This window comes from Rousettus aegyptiacus, unplaced genomic scaffold, assembly GCF_014176215.1.
Source record: "Rousettus aegyptiacus isolate mRouAeg1 unplaced genomic scaffold, mRouAeg1.p scaffold_m13_p_2, whole genome shotgun sequence".
Taxonomy (NCBI): Eukaryota; Metazoa; Chordata; class Mammalia; order Chiroptera; family Pteropodidae; genus Rousettus; species Rousettus aegyptiacus.
Window position 1 is genome coordinate 68,075,533 of NW_023416295.1, and position 14,836 is coordinate 68,090,368.

Consider the following 14,836-nt stretch of genomic DNA (forward strand, 5'->3'; position numbering starts at 1 on the left):
AAAAGTAAACTGCTATGTCATATATTTCAGATGCTTCCTTTCTTGCTTGCTTAATTTGCTCAAAGTAAAGAGAATTCCAAGAGGTTATCAAAGACCCTAAAACCATATTAAGAATATTTCCTGGGAAAAATGTGTGTGTGTGCCCTGAAGGTAGGAAAGGAGGGTGTTGCTAGCTCTCTAGCAGAGCCACATTTATTCCAAGATGTGGGAGATTCTTTTTTTTAACAACAGTTTTTGTCATCTACATTCTTCTAAGGCTTTTAAGGTGCATTTTCTTCTGTGTGAAAGGCAACTCTTTGTCCTTTTCCTCTCCAGCACCGTGGCTTCCCAAGGTAGACACTATTTTGTGCCTGTCACAGAGAGAGGGAGTGCAGGTTTGCAATGCTCACAGACAATTGATTGTCTGCCCTAATGTGTTTCATTTACATGTTTATAACGTCAATGGTGCTGGGGTGTCCACTGTACCATTCATTCCCGCATTCCCACAAGGGGGCAATTGTCTGAATGGCCAAGTCAGACACCTTTTTGATTGCTCTTTGGTTGTCTTTTTAGAGCAAAGAGATAAAGGAGGAAAATCTGTGATGCAGAAACACTAGTTGAAAATATACAGAATTAAATGTCACCACAAAAGCAGATGTTAACATAAGCCCAAATATGCTTTTTAGCCAAGATGTGAAGGTTGAAAAAAAATAATTCAGAGCAGAGGGAAGGATGATTTAAAACCAATAAATATAGCACTATTTTCTCCTCCCTATTTCTTTTCTTTCTTTAGCAATCAGAAGATGAAATGTGATTTGTTTTTTTTTTTTCATTTTTAAACTTGAAACACCTAGGCACCTCCTCATTATTTGTAGTTTGCTGTGATTCGTTAATTTTATATATATTTACATAACTCTGTTTATGCCAATAGCATCAGCTTACCACTTGGAAAATCTATTGAATGACTATTTGGGCTGTGAGGAGTGTAAACTTTTAAAAAGTAAGAGCCAAGTATTTCTTCATCAAAAATTTTTTAAAAAGAAAGCAATAATAATCAGTAGACTCTATGGAAGTTTTTGCCTTAATAACTATGTGCCAAATACCTTTATCTTGGGTGACAGTTGTGTCAGAATGAAGGCTCTTAGGAAAAGTGTAACTGGTAGTTACAAAGTAAATAAAAAAAATTGTGTTAAGGTGTTCTTTACTGTTTTTATACTGTGTGTGTTGTCTTGTGTTTCCTCTGAGGAAAGTGAGAAGGAAAACCATCCACCTATGCGTATATTTTTTTGGTTTTTCTTTTCATTTAGTTCTCCCTTCCACATTATGCATATATGTAGCACACATGAATACACCTGCTTAAAAAAAAGATTTCACAGTTCAGATGGTGCCTTGCTGGTTCATATAGGTAATACAGTTATTAAAAATTGATCTGATTTCGCGTGTGGTCCCTAAAGAGAGAAAATACTAACTCTTGAGTCATCTGGTAGGATATAAAAACGGGACACAACTTTTATAATTTTGTAGTAAATTAAGGAGAAAAAAATCGCCAGTCTGTGAAAAGATTTTTGCCTCTCCGGGAAGACACACACAGTAGCTGCACCGTTAGCTGAACCCCTGACACGGCGGTCTTTTGAATGCCTTAGGTATGATTTCACTTTCGCTCACATCAATGCTGACCTGAATGCCTTTCATATCTGATCCGCTGTGTCTCTCCCAGTAAACATCCCCTGAGGGGAGAACAAAGAAAGGAGCTCTTCTTCTTCTTAATCACAATTCAGCCCTTTCACCGCCGGCAGGCTCCATTTGCATTCTGCCACAGAAAGCCAAGATGAAAAGAAAGAGAGAGAGAGAGAGAGAGAGAGAGAGAGAGAGAGAGAGAGAGAGAGAGAGAGAGGCAGGCAGAGGGTAGTGACTGAGTAAAATAACTTAGGTGTTTGTGGCTGTTTGTTGGGCCTCCCTAGTTACCAGCCTTATATAGCGGATGCACAACCAGGCCCTGTCCTCCTGACAGGCATATAGTGTTACAAGATGGCATGTCTGTGCTATTCATGGCCACCCGCTCAACACTTGAGGTAAAAAGTGTCAGGGAGGGATCAAATTCTCCCCCAAAAGCCTGTTAGACTTGGGGTCAGGTGTATGGACTTCCCACTCTTGAGTGCTACCTACTATTTGGCTTTACTCTTATTGTTTACCATCAGATGGGGAAGATGAGGGCACAGGGTAGGGGGGAGGAGAGGTTGGGGATTGCTCAGCAGAGAAGGGATAAAGTCTCCGGAGGCCCTGGTCTGGTTTCAGTGATGGGTGACTGGCCCAGAGAAAACAGGAGACGTGCTTACACCTAGCCTAAATATACTGATAAATCTTCAGGAAAACTGGAAAAGACTTTCCCATTTTTTCCCCTGACTTTTTATGATAATTCATATTTTCAAATGAAAGGGGAAAAAAGCCAAGAAAGAAACTCTCAAATGAGCCAAAAAGGAAAAAAAAATTCTCTGAAAAGAATTTTAGGGGGAAAAGTTGTTCTATTTTAAAAAGCTTTGAGGGCTGTAAAGTGCCACGTTTTTCACACCTTCTCCATACTTTTTTTTCAGATTTTTTTAGTATGTTTAACATTTGTGAGATGACAGCCTTTTTGTATCTCAAACTGGATGCTTCAGGATTTATAAGGAGGGGTTGGTGGTGTTCACGTTCTCTTGAGAGAGAAAGTTTATGCCTAAAGGGCTCCTTCTTACTGGGAGCTGTTTAAACCCTCGCAGGCGGACCTGTCAGGTTTTACTGTGCTATTTGCCTCCATTTTTAACATGCAAAAGTAACATGCAGTTAATGGTATTGGAATGAGACTATAGCAAGAGCAGAAACCTCCCCTGACAACTTTTCAGCTACATTATCTTGCTCCTAAACTTCATCTTTTTTTTTCTTTTTCTGAAATCGCTTTTAAGATACCAACAGTTTTTCTTCAACAATTAGATTAAGCATGCAACACACACACACACACACACACACACACACAACTTTGGAAGTGCAATTGCTTCAAACAACAGAGTGAAGAATTGGAAATGTGGCTTTTCTGATAGTCATTGTGGCAGATTTTACTTATAAGAGCAAAACTACTAGAGATATTAGAAGTTGTACACGAGCATGTGACACAGATTCCTGAATTTTTTTCTTTTTCCCAGAAGATTTACAGAATTTACAAAAAGAGATTATCCCTACACCTTCCACCCCTCCTATCCACCCCCATGACCCTAGCAATGAAGGATTTAGGCAGATTTACTTCAGTAAACACCTTTGGACACTTGGGGGGAAAGTGGGAGTCTGTTTGCAAAAGGAGGCTTTTGTTAAGTGAGGTACGGGGATAATGCTTTACCAGGCAGCTGTGATATTAACCTACCCAGCAATGCGGGAACACTCTTTAACTCTTTGAATGCCCGGCTCTTTGGCGCTCAGCAGATAAAATCCTGGTTCTCCAAAGACACTCAGAATTCTGGCTCTAGCAGTTTATTATTCAGACAAGTCTTGTAGATGTGAAAACTGTTCAAGCTCTTAAAACAATGTGGTTTAATTAGATGAGGTGGACTTACATTGCTCATAAGCCCTCCAAATGCTGGTTTATAATTGGCAAGGAAAAAAAAAAAAAAAAAGAAAGGAATCAAGGCAGCACATTAAAAATTTCAGGAAATATCTTTAGAAAAGCTATTTTCATTTCCAGCTTTTAAAATATTAGACTATGGTAGCTAGAGGGATTGAAGCAGTTGGGGCCTCTCTCTTTACTGTAAAAGACACCAGAAGTTTGCGATGAAGAAAGGGGCTTCAACTCGAAAAGCTGCAAGAGGCCAATTTGGACAGTGACATTATCGCAGCCCTCACATCTTTTCAAGGGGGAAGTTTTGCCTATCTTTCGGAGCTTGGAAAGTCATGTGAACCTCAGAATGAGAGCCTTTGGTCGGCTGTTACCAACTTGAGACTTTTCAAAGCAAGCAGTGAGGCATTTATAAGAGAAAGGAGTTAATGGTTATTTTTTGCTGGGCACAAGAATAACTTTACAGGTGTTGCATTTGGGCTTAAATAAGATTGCCTTATTTAGTTTCGAAAAAGAGTGTAGGTGTCAACATTCGAACAGCCACAAATGTGTGAGAAAGTAAAGGGTATGAGACATGACAGAATTAAAGGTGTTTGCTATGTTGTTACACCGTGTGTCAGGCTGCAAGCTCCCTTTGTCACAGCCTCCTGGTGATTTGACAGCGCAGATCTACTTCCCTTCTAGGTGAGACAGCATTTTTTTTTTAATCTGGAGTTATAAATATGGTACACCCTTCACTTCTACCCTGCCTCCCAGATCCATGAATCCTATTTGAAAGATCTTGTCCTGAGACACAATGAACAAACGCTGTATACAGGGGGCTGTGCATGCGGGGGCTCGGGTACCGCCAGCATCACAGTAGCTGGCATTGACTGTTGTTTGGCAAGAAGGTCCTCTGCCAAATCATCCAATAATTAAGTTTTATGTTATTTGTATGAACGACCAGGCATGCAGTATTCCTTTTCAAATCAAAAGGAGGCTTAAAATTACTTTTTGAACACTCTCAGACCATGGTCAGGTCACAGTTTGGGGGCTGAATTAAAATGATCTCATTCATGATCTAATTGAGGTTGGCAAAACCTTAGCAGTAGCAGGAGTACATAAATATAAATCAAAGACCAAAATTTAGCAAATCATATCATTTGCTAGAAATCTGCTCATGAATTATTCTCCGAATGCCAACCCAGAAGTTAAACTTTGTCTCCCCTCAGCAACAGTAACTGCGCATATTTTTTCAGGCTCCTGACAGGAAAGTTAGAGGAGCTGAAAAGAGAAAAGAGAAGGAAAATGATCAGTGTCTAAGCAGATATTGTATGTTTGTGACCCAATAAAGTATGATAGCTGATAAAGCCATGTGGATGTTATAGTGGATACTGCAGTCTTGGTTAGAAATTAGTATCGGCTTCTGAAAACCAGACTTTGGAAGAGCAAGCAGCTGGGACACATAAGGGATGTAAGGGAAGCAAACATTTCAAGAAGGATCTGATTGAACTTCGCTTTCATTTTTCAATTGGATGTAATCATCATAATGATTCATGATTTTTTTTTTTTTTTTTTTTTTTACAAATTTAGTTCTATTACTGAGCTGAGTTGAAGGGCTGAGATTTGAAGTAATCATTAGAATTAAAAGACAATACAGAAATGTTAATGTACATATTAAAGTTGCCTTCCTTTTCTCAAGAAACATTACTATAAAATTCAGACTCCAGATAACTTTTTCAATAATCTATTATGTGCAATCCATTTTTATTTGTTCTTTATTTTTCTGGGTTGCTGTGTGTCATTTCAACTTAAACCCACACACACTCTAAACTGGAGGAGACCTAATTCTGAACTTGAATATTTTGAAGTTAAAAATTTAAATCCCACTTAAATGAAGATATTCTTTCAAGCAAACAATAAATGTAGAACTGGTTAGTTTAACTTCATCACAAGACCAAATACGTAAAGGTGTGTTTTTAAATCACACAATGATAAGGTGGAAACATTTTTAAATAATCTTAGGTAATAGGGGTAAAGGACTTCAGTATTTTGGGAACAGGTAATTGTCATTAATGATTTCCCATGACGAAAAGGCAAAACGTATTCTACTAAAAATGTATAATGGATTCCTCTTTAATAGTTAAATTGCTAATATGACAATACAGTGATTTTTGTTCTTTATGTATGTTTTCATATTTCTTTTTATAATCAGCTCTAGGAAAGAAAGGTATTCTTGATAAGGTGATATACACTCCCTCCAAAAATAAGTAATCGATAATAGATCAACGGATTAAGATATCATTCCATGTATGATGAGATTTTTTTCTCTCTCACTTAAACGGATGAGTAAATTTTGAGGATTCAGTGCCCAAGTGATCTATAAGTATAATATATAGCTTTCACTGTTTCCTAGTTTAAATTATATTTATATTGTCTTAGACGTCTGAATAACTGTAATCAAAGAAACTCTGCAATATGCCTATTCTTGGAAGTACCTAAGTTTCTATTTTAGACACAAAGCACATCAATGGAAGTGTTTCACATCATGAGATTTCTCAGTTTTAAGAGGTGAGGTTTATATATAAAGAACTCAGTAAGCTGTGTTTTCATAATAAATAGAGCCATTAAGAGGGGGAAATCTCTAAGCAAAATGGTTGTCCCCTAAAGGTTTTCCATCACCTTTCCTCTGCTGATGGGAATTTGAAAACTAAATACAACCCATATGCACATATACACAAATGCACCCTAGGACCCCAACTCTGGTACTTTTCCTCTTAAACTTTCACTGCAATCATATAGCTTGTGAATGAAATACATTTCAACAAAAATGGTAGAGGTAAAGCATTAATGTACACTCCTATTTAGTAGGATTTATCGTAAGAAAAAAGAAGTGTTCCCTGTGCCACATGACTCTTACAAAACTTACTTGAACCTATTAATCTAAGCTTTAAGTGTATTATTTAGGATAAATTACAAGCTTTGTGCTTTGAAACTGTTTTCTCCCGTTTTCCTTCGGTATTACCAACCTTAACACAGATTATGCCAAATTGATTGCAAATTATTATGGTTTTTAAAACAGCATTCAGAAACCCTGAATAAAGGTGGTATTTCAAGGTAGTATTTACAATATTTAAAAGAAAAAATGGAGAGGATTAAACAAACTATACTGAACATTTAGAAATGTGTGGAGTTTTATACTTGTGCAGATAAAGTGTGAGGTAGCCTTGCCCTGTGAAACCAAGACCACAAATGATATGTGTCAGTAGGTTCTTTGATAGGGCTTCTGGCCACAGTGTTTTTGTGCTGTCAAACTGCTATGTTGAACAAACACCTCCTCTGGGACAAAGTGATAAATGCAGAGACAGGCTGGCTTCAACCAGTCTCAGCAACCTCCTCAACCACACCCCCACTCTCAGACCCACCTCACCCTCCTACGCTCCAGCCACCTCACCACCGGGCTTTGCCCCTTTACCTGAAATTGACATTTATAGAGAGATGCCAGGGCTTTTTAAGGTGTCAGTGGTGAGTAATTATTGATACCCCCCAAATCTTATGAATCAGTAGTCTGAAACTGAAGGCAAAGTCCTTTTTCTGGCAGGCTTTATCTAGTCGTTTTTTTTTTTTTTTTAAATGGAACTGGACTGATCTTCTAAACTTTTGCCAACTTGAACTTTTTCCACCTTTGCTTAATCTGTTGAAAACCACTTGCTCTCCTCTTGTCTTTCCCCCAGTCACTGGAGTCTTATTTTCTAATGTTGGAGCAATTTCGTTGTGCAACACAAAACAAAATTTTGCCTTAAAAAGTCCAAACACTATTACCTCCTACTTTTCAGTTTCCAGCATTCTTTTAGGGCTAAAATTTCAAATGTATAGCCAACTGATTTTTTTTTTCCCCTTCTCTCTCCTGGAGCCATTATTCTCTGACTAAAACCTGTTTACTGGTGCCTTTGTGTGTGCGTTTTTTTCCCCATGACATTAAATGAATTTCCATCTTCTACTTCTGCAATCTCTAAGAAATAGATAAACCATTATATTTTTTCCCCGGCTCGTATTTTAAAGCGGTGATCCTGACAGCAGGACGATTATTGCACTTTATATTTTAGTGGATGTTTGCTGTTGCTAGTTACAGCAACACTTATCATAAGACAGCAAGAAAAGAGTAGTCCCTGGTAATTAAAGTAATGAAATATTCATTTACTCTACCTTTTCTGTAGTCTCACAAATTAGGCTGCTACATTTAATGCCTGCACTGCCTCTGTTTTTATTATAATGGCAGCTTTCGCATCTGCAATTAGGACTAATTCTGACAGTTACAATTTCTGAGGGATGGTAAACAGTGAACGAGATGTGCAGCAGAGGTATTACACGTGAAAAGCCCTTGTCTCTTTAACCTTGTTGTTTTTTTTCTCGCAGAGGTTACCTTTTCCCGATGGTGCAAAATCGACTTGACATAACTGTTCATCAGTTTCAGGGTTTTCCCTGGAGGTATTTGCATCAAATCAGCCCAGTCAAGCTTCAAGTTGAAATTGGCAGGCCAGAAACTGACAGAGTAGAGACTGGAAAAGAGACAGCTAAAGTACAGGCAGCAAACTGACAGTAGCAGAGTGAAAGACAGAGAGGTGTGGGAGAGAGGTTGAGAGTGAGAGCTTTTCAACTTTAGTGTAAGGAAAATCTCAACTGTCCCGATCTTAGTAGCAGCCTATCCTGGAGGAACTTGAAAGGTGGAGAGACTGAGAACACCTTCAGCTAATTCTTACCACTAGGGCTCACCATCCTGCTCCGGGGGTTGGCTCTCATTTAATCTGATTGGATGCCTAGGAGGAGTGGGCACACTTAATTAAACAGGAGGAAAGTTCTGAGGCACCTCCACAGCACTTATTAAAGCTCAAAAGCCAAATCTCATGATCAGTGTTATAGGAGGAAAATAAGGCGGTTTGGATTTCTTTCCTAATTGTTAACTTGTAGAGAGTTAACAATTCCTTCTCTTACCAGGTTTGTTTCCTCCCAGCTTCCCTTCTGAGGCCGATTAAATGTTCACAGAGACTGCAAACTCAAAAGTTAATGCATTTGGTCCACAAAAACAGCCACATAGGAAAAATTATATTTGAAGAGGTATTCCTTTGAATAACATGGGGTTGCAAGTTTTCTTTGTCAGATAATGCCCTCCTATCCTGATAACGTAAAAACATTTATTCAGTTGCTTAAAGGCCAAAAAATGTGGCAGAATCTTAAAATAGAAATGACATTAAACTTTTATTTTACTACTGGGAATGTCACTGTAAGAAAAATTCTGATTGCAAAACTTTCATAATTGCTCGTGTAAAGAAAACAAACACGAAAAGTGCTTCCTTTGCCCAAGTACGTTATTTTTTCTCCTTAATGTCTTTTTTTTTTTTTTTTAACCACTACTCATTTTGTCTTTCTCTCCCACCTTTGCTAACTTTGGAGGGTGTGTGTGCCGGTATATTTACTAGATGATTTAAAATCCTCACCATTTTCCAACTAGACTTGGGGGTCGTATAAGCCCTTGCTTTCAAACTGTCTTCAGGCTCTGTGCATGACAGGCATTGGCTGATCTGCTGATGCCCATTCGACAGGCACTGTTGAACTAAAGTGGTGTGACGGCACAGTTTTGTTAGGCTGTGAACAAAGGGCTGAAGATGCCTTCCTGGCATCATCCATGTGCGTATTGGCCTTGTCACAGTTTTGCTTGATTTAATGCTCTGTTTATTCCTAGATATTAAAACTTAAATTCCAAACAATGTGTTTTCAAATACTACATACCAACTTAATTTTAAAAGCTTTAACTTTGAAGCCGCTAGGTTTCATTTGCTCCTCCATTTTCTGTGTAGCCAACGTTAAAACACAGCTTTGGAAATAAATAGATTGTCGGTAGCTTCTTAACTGTTATCCATTTAAGAATGGGATTCCAGTCTTAAAAAGTCTTATTAGGGTAAAAGATTTATTTTTCTTTGATCACTGGTTGAAAGTCATTATTTATTTCCAACAGTGGGTTTTCACATAAATTCCCAAGAAAACATTACCTGGTATGTACACAGTCTGGGTAGACTTTTAAAAAGACACATTATTAAAAATGTATTTGGTTGTAAAAGAAATCATTTACAAATACCTATAAGGGTAGGCACATTGCTACTGGCAGGAAAAAAAAATTAAAGGACTTTATGTTAAAGTGAGCCCTATTTAAGAGACAGCAGAAGAATTAGGATTTAGGCTTAAAAACAAAATAATTGTTACAAAAATCCCTGTCTCACCGACAACAGCTAGTTCTTTAAAAGAAAACTGAAGTTTAGTATGAAATTTAGATTCCAGTGTCCCACTGAATGTGTCTTGAGCTTTATCTATGCCGGATTTTTTGTTCCCCCTCTGCCTCTTTCTCCTCCCTTCAAGTTTGCTTCAAGTGTTTGCTAAGAGATTAGTTAGCAAGTTTATATTGAGGAGGTAGCCATGGCAAGCAGCTCTCTGCTCAAAGGAACGCGCAGTGGGTCAGAGTGTGAAGATATGGGGAGCTAAGACTGACTAAGGCCCGGGATCAGGTACTTTATTTTCTCTCAAAGGCTAACCGCTTGGAGAAAGGTTCGTAGAGTGACATCTCGTCTCAGCAATAGTGCAGATGCTGCCACTTTTAGAAACTTCCAAACAAGCATTGCTGGAACAACTTTACGAAAAAAAAAATTGTTTTAAGTCTATTGCCAAAACACTCCCTTTCCATTATGTAAAGAGGCTATAATTTGAGATATTCAAGGTTATTTTAACCTCCATTCATAAAATCTTTCCTGAGAGCTGTTATAAGTAAGGTGAGGAAGGTGGCAAAGGTGAAAAACATATTTAGCAGCATGAAAGTATTTCTGCTGCTAACCGGTGAGACTGCACTAAAAATTTGAAATTGAATCTCTAGAGTAACACACATACACATTTTCACCTGCCCTAAGCACACTTTCTCAGCAGTGACAGTTTTACTAACTGAAATGAATTGCCTTTTTTAAAAGTAGTCATTTTACACAATGCTCATTTATAGGAAATGATTCTCAAAGCCAGAAAGGTTGCCACAGGTAGGGGTGACAAGGCAAGATTAGCCTTTATTTCTAGCTTTTGTGTAATATCATACTTGAAAAAGACACACTTGCTAGCAGCATAGATTACAAGATACTCTCTGGCCTCTTTTCTCAAATTTTCATGAGAGATTTATTTATCCAGTCCCACTGGTGTGAACAAGATTTAGACGTGCAAATGTCTAACCTGGCAAAAGGATAGACCTTTTAATGCATCGATGGGGCAGATTCTTACTTAATATATGAAGTGAATTTCAGCATTGGTTTGGTGTTTCTTATTAATACTTTATTAGCAACTGTTTATAAAGGAGACAAAAAAAGAAGATTCAAATAGTCCTCCAGCCGCAACCCCCAGCTCAACGTTATCTGCTTTGTTGCACCAGTTTATAAAATCCTATCCATAAATTGCTCTAAATGAAGCCGTATCCTAGCTATGTTTCATAACAAACTCAAGGTTAGGACCAACATGACTTCTCACCTTTTAACGAACTGTCCTAGTTCAGGATCTTCTAAGGAATGGCATATTAAAAGAAGCAAAGTAGAGATGAAGATATCTCATAAATAGTTTCCTTTGAACATCCACAATTGCTTACATGGCCTTTTCCCCTTTTATTCCAGTCCAGCAGAAATGGCCTAGCCCAGGGCTCTTCCAAGTGAGCACATTTTAGAGCTATTCATTGGATGACTGGAGAGAGGCTCCGGCCCTGTGATGCCAACGAAGTGCATTAACTGAGAACTTTTGTGGGACTGGGAGGGGAGAATAGGGCATTCCTGAAGGAACTTCTAATTCGCGTGAGAATAGTAAGATCTTCTAGCCAATTTGCGTGAGAATAGTAAGATCTTCTAGCCATCAGTCAGCATCAGGTTTCAAATAAACAGATATGGATGGCTGTCTTTTCTCCCCATCCCATAACTAGCTGAGTGAGGAGCAAGCTCTGTCTGCTTCACATAAATAAGATCTTTGAATTTATCTGCAGTGAGGTAGGGCTTTAACGATCAGTATCTGCAAGCCAGGAGCATGAATGTGATCTTATTGTATCACAATGTAGAGATGAGATAGTCTAGAGCTACAGCACATCAGAGCATTGTGCCTGGGTGTCAGGAACAATCCTTCCATTTCCAAAGCAGCAACTCTTTATTTTCCATCATTGTTTCTTTACCTCACTTGTATGCTTCTTCTGATACAGATCTGAGTGAGTTGTGCAAGCTTCAGATTTGCCAGCCCCCAGCTCCCAGGCCTAGTACAGAGTAATTCATAAACTTACCATATTAGACTATCAGATTGAAACCAAGGATTTCTACTAGTGGTGGAATTGGAAAGCCCATTGTTTTGATTATCATTTCATCAGCCCCAACCGATACTAGTATGCTCAAGGAAAACATACTTCAGTTACAGTTGATTTTCAGATTCCAAAATGGTGCTGCAAAGCCTGTGCATCTCTAATTATATTTTATGCTAGGCTGTGCAATACCAAAATATACGCCACAGCAATCAGTGAGTGAACAGTATCAATCAATTTGTAAACAGATGAAGTCACTCATTCCCAAACTGGTTTTCCAAAAACAATTACTAAATTACAATAGAAAAAAATTGTACAGTTACTGTATTTGTGTGCTGTGTTACAATCAACATACCAGGGAAACAAAACAATTTAATGCAGAAAAATCATCATTCATCTACATTATAATTGCTTCTTTTTCACATCTACAGGGCGGTTAATTAAAATTGTGATTAAATGCGGTCGCGCTGCCTAAGATGTCTTGCCCAAAACAGGTGGTACAGAATTTAAAAGTAAAAAAAATGTAATTAGCATTGGAAATTGAGAAATTGCCTGTAAGAATCAGTGTTAATTTCAGTCAGTGATGAGGTAATTTATAAATGAATGCAGTGGAGGCTGTGCAAATGCACAATTGCCTTCCTTGCCATTCTTAGCATTCTCAGCATGCAGGTGAAAATGTTTTCAAAATATTGAGGTAATTTGAAAATCAATCCATGCATTCTGTATCTTTTTCTCCCGTTTGTACCAAATGCTGAACAAACGCTGCCATAGATGGCATGATCTATCAGTTTTTTATTTCCTAAAAGCAATGCTACACATATTTCAGACCTATATTAAGAAACGTAACAACATAAATTGCAAGCCTAAAATTGTTAGGAGGGTCAAAATTGTACACTTGAAGTTCTGATTAATATGGATTTGCTTTGCTGCTCAACATGCCCATCAATAAAATAGGGACCTGAAGGGAAATATCTTTTCACAGAACAGGTAGTACAGACATAAAGACTTAACCAATCCAATAAATACTTGAAGTTTTATTTTTAAAGTTTAAGGAAGAACTGGAGAGTTATAATAAGGCCGATATGTTCCTTTAGAATCTTTAACTCTACCTTTATGATTCTATCTATAAGCCTCAAAAACCGGTTAATAAAATATTACTAGAAAAATTTCCTCCCGAAGTGAACTCTGCTTATTAATAGAATCTCTCCTTTTAACAAAGATGCAGCTTTCTAACAAAACATTATGCCATTAATTTAATATATTTTAAGCATTCTCTTGACACTTTCTATTGGCACGTGAGTAAATTTATAGTCTGGATACTATTTTTTAAATTATTTTTATTTATACTGTTTTATTATTAAAATAGAATCACTGAGCTTTTAAAATGTTTTAATGGAATAAATTCAACTTTTATGGGCTTATACTGACCATTTGAATAATATAAATTTTAAGCATTTTAATATTTAATTGAGGAAAATATGGGATTTGAGTATCTGGCTGGCACTGGAGTAAAAGACTTCTTGAGACTTTTTAAGCATTCTGCAAAATGATCTCTTTATATAACATTCATCCTAAGAATATGGTCAGTTAACTGTTACAGATTGATCTAATAATCAGTCTCACATAAAATATTCTGCATGGTTCTTTGCTATTTGAGGCAGAAATCAGTGATTTCATTCTGAAGACAGTCTTCGGGAAACCCTGACATTTTGGGAAGAGAGATGAAAAATAAGGAGCAGACTGTTTCCCTGACACTATCTTACCATCCTCTCAATTGAGGCCTGGTATTAGGCCTTTCCTCATGACCCTTCCTTGTCACTTTTGGGATACAGATGAGCTGTGCAGTTTCGAAGTGACAACTTGGCTGGTTGTTCCAAGTGACATGCCATCTTTTCTCCTGTATTTCAATCTGTTTCCCATTTAATATTACAAGTAGAAATAAAATGAGACCTATAAATGGAGGAAACTGAAAGGTCACCAGTTAACTTCATGATCCCACTCCTTTCACCAGCTCCTGCCCCCCACCAACTGTGATTAGGACGATTTCATCTTCCAGCAATCAGTTCACCTTCAGTAAGGGAGAGTACTTACTTCATCAAAGAATGGTTTCCTGGACTCCCTTCAGGACCCGTGGGTATAAGATCTGCAGCCACTTGGGGCTTGGCTCAAATTTCAGGAGAGTGGTGGGATGGGGGAGGTATTACGTGGCACTCCAGGCTGTGCTGGTTCTGGGTTTACAAGGGGTCACAAAGGTTAGAGAATCACAGATGTCAATAGAGTTCCAGGCTCTAACCCTCAAAAAACTTGCAGTAGAAATCTCTTAACACTTTACATGCAGTTCGTAGTTCTCTCTGTAAGCTAGCAGGGCAATGTCAGGTCCTTTACTTGGGAGATTTCACCTGTGTTGTATCAAACCATTGATAGTGACAGTCTTTTTCACAAGCTCCCTCTCCCAAGTATCTTCTCTATATTCTTAAAGCGTCATTGGGATCCTCAGAAAAGGTCTAAACTATGTGACTATACCAGTATTAGATTGGCCAACAATATGATATTTTAAGTCTTTTTTCTTTTTAAAGTTGCCACGTGAGCTTACTTGATTTATTCTGCTATTACTATTTTGAAGCTGATGTCAGGTTCATGGAAGTAAAATGCGTATTTTCTTTTTCCACCTTCATTCCCCATGAGTGATCTGAGCTTTTGCGTTATAAGAAAAACATTTTTTTTCTCTTGTTGCAAAAATAATTGAAAAGTATGCTACCAGGTTCTTTATAGACTTCTGGTACTTTCTCAGAAAATTGCAGTGTTTAGCTATTCTGCATTAATTGAGCATCTACTATATGCAGGTACTATACTTGAGGCTGCTGATCAAAGAATGAATGATAGAGCCTGGGCTACTGAGGAGTTTGCTGTTCTAGGGGAAAGTGGGGGAGCGGTTGAAGAAATGA

The 14,836-nt window shown here is 37.9% G+C and overlaps 1 protein-coding gene and 1 long non-coding RNA gene across 4 annotated transcripts in view; both read left to right on the forward strand.

Annotated features, from left to right (window-relative positions):
* The window catches only part of ZEB2 (zinc finger E-box binding homeobox 2), a 131,217-nt gene that overhangs the window by 7,802 nt on the left and 108,579 nt on the right, over nt 1-14,836 (forward strand). The gene's annotated exons all lie outside the window — the stretch shown is intronic.
* Nucleotides 1-14,836, forward strand: part of LOC107512941 — a 78,086-nt gene continuing 63,250 nt past the window's right edge. The window contains exon 1 of the long non-coding RNA XR_001597443.2: nt 1-14,836. This exon is cut by the window's right edge and continues 54,575 nt beyond it. This is a non-coding gene — a long non-coding RNA (uncharacterized LOC107512941).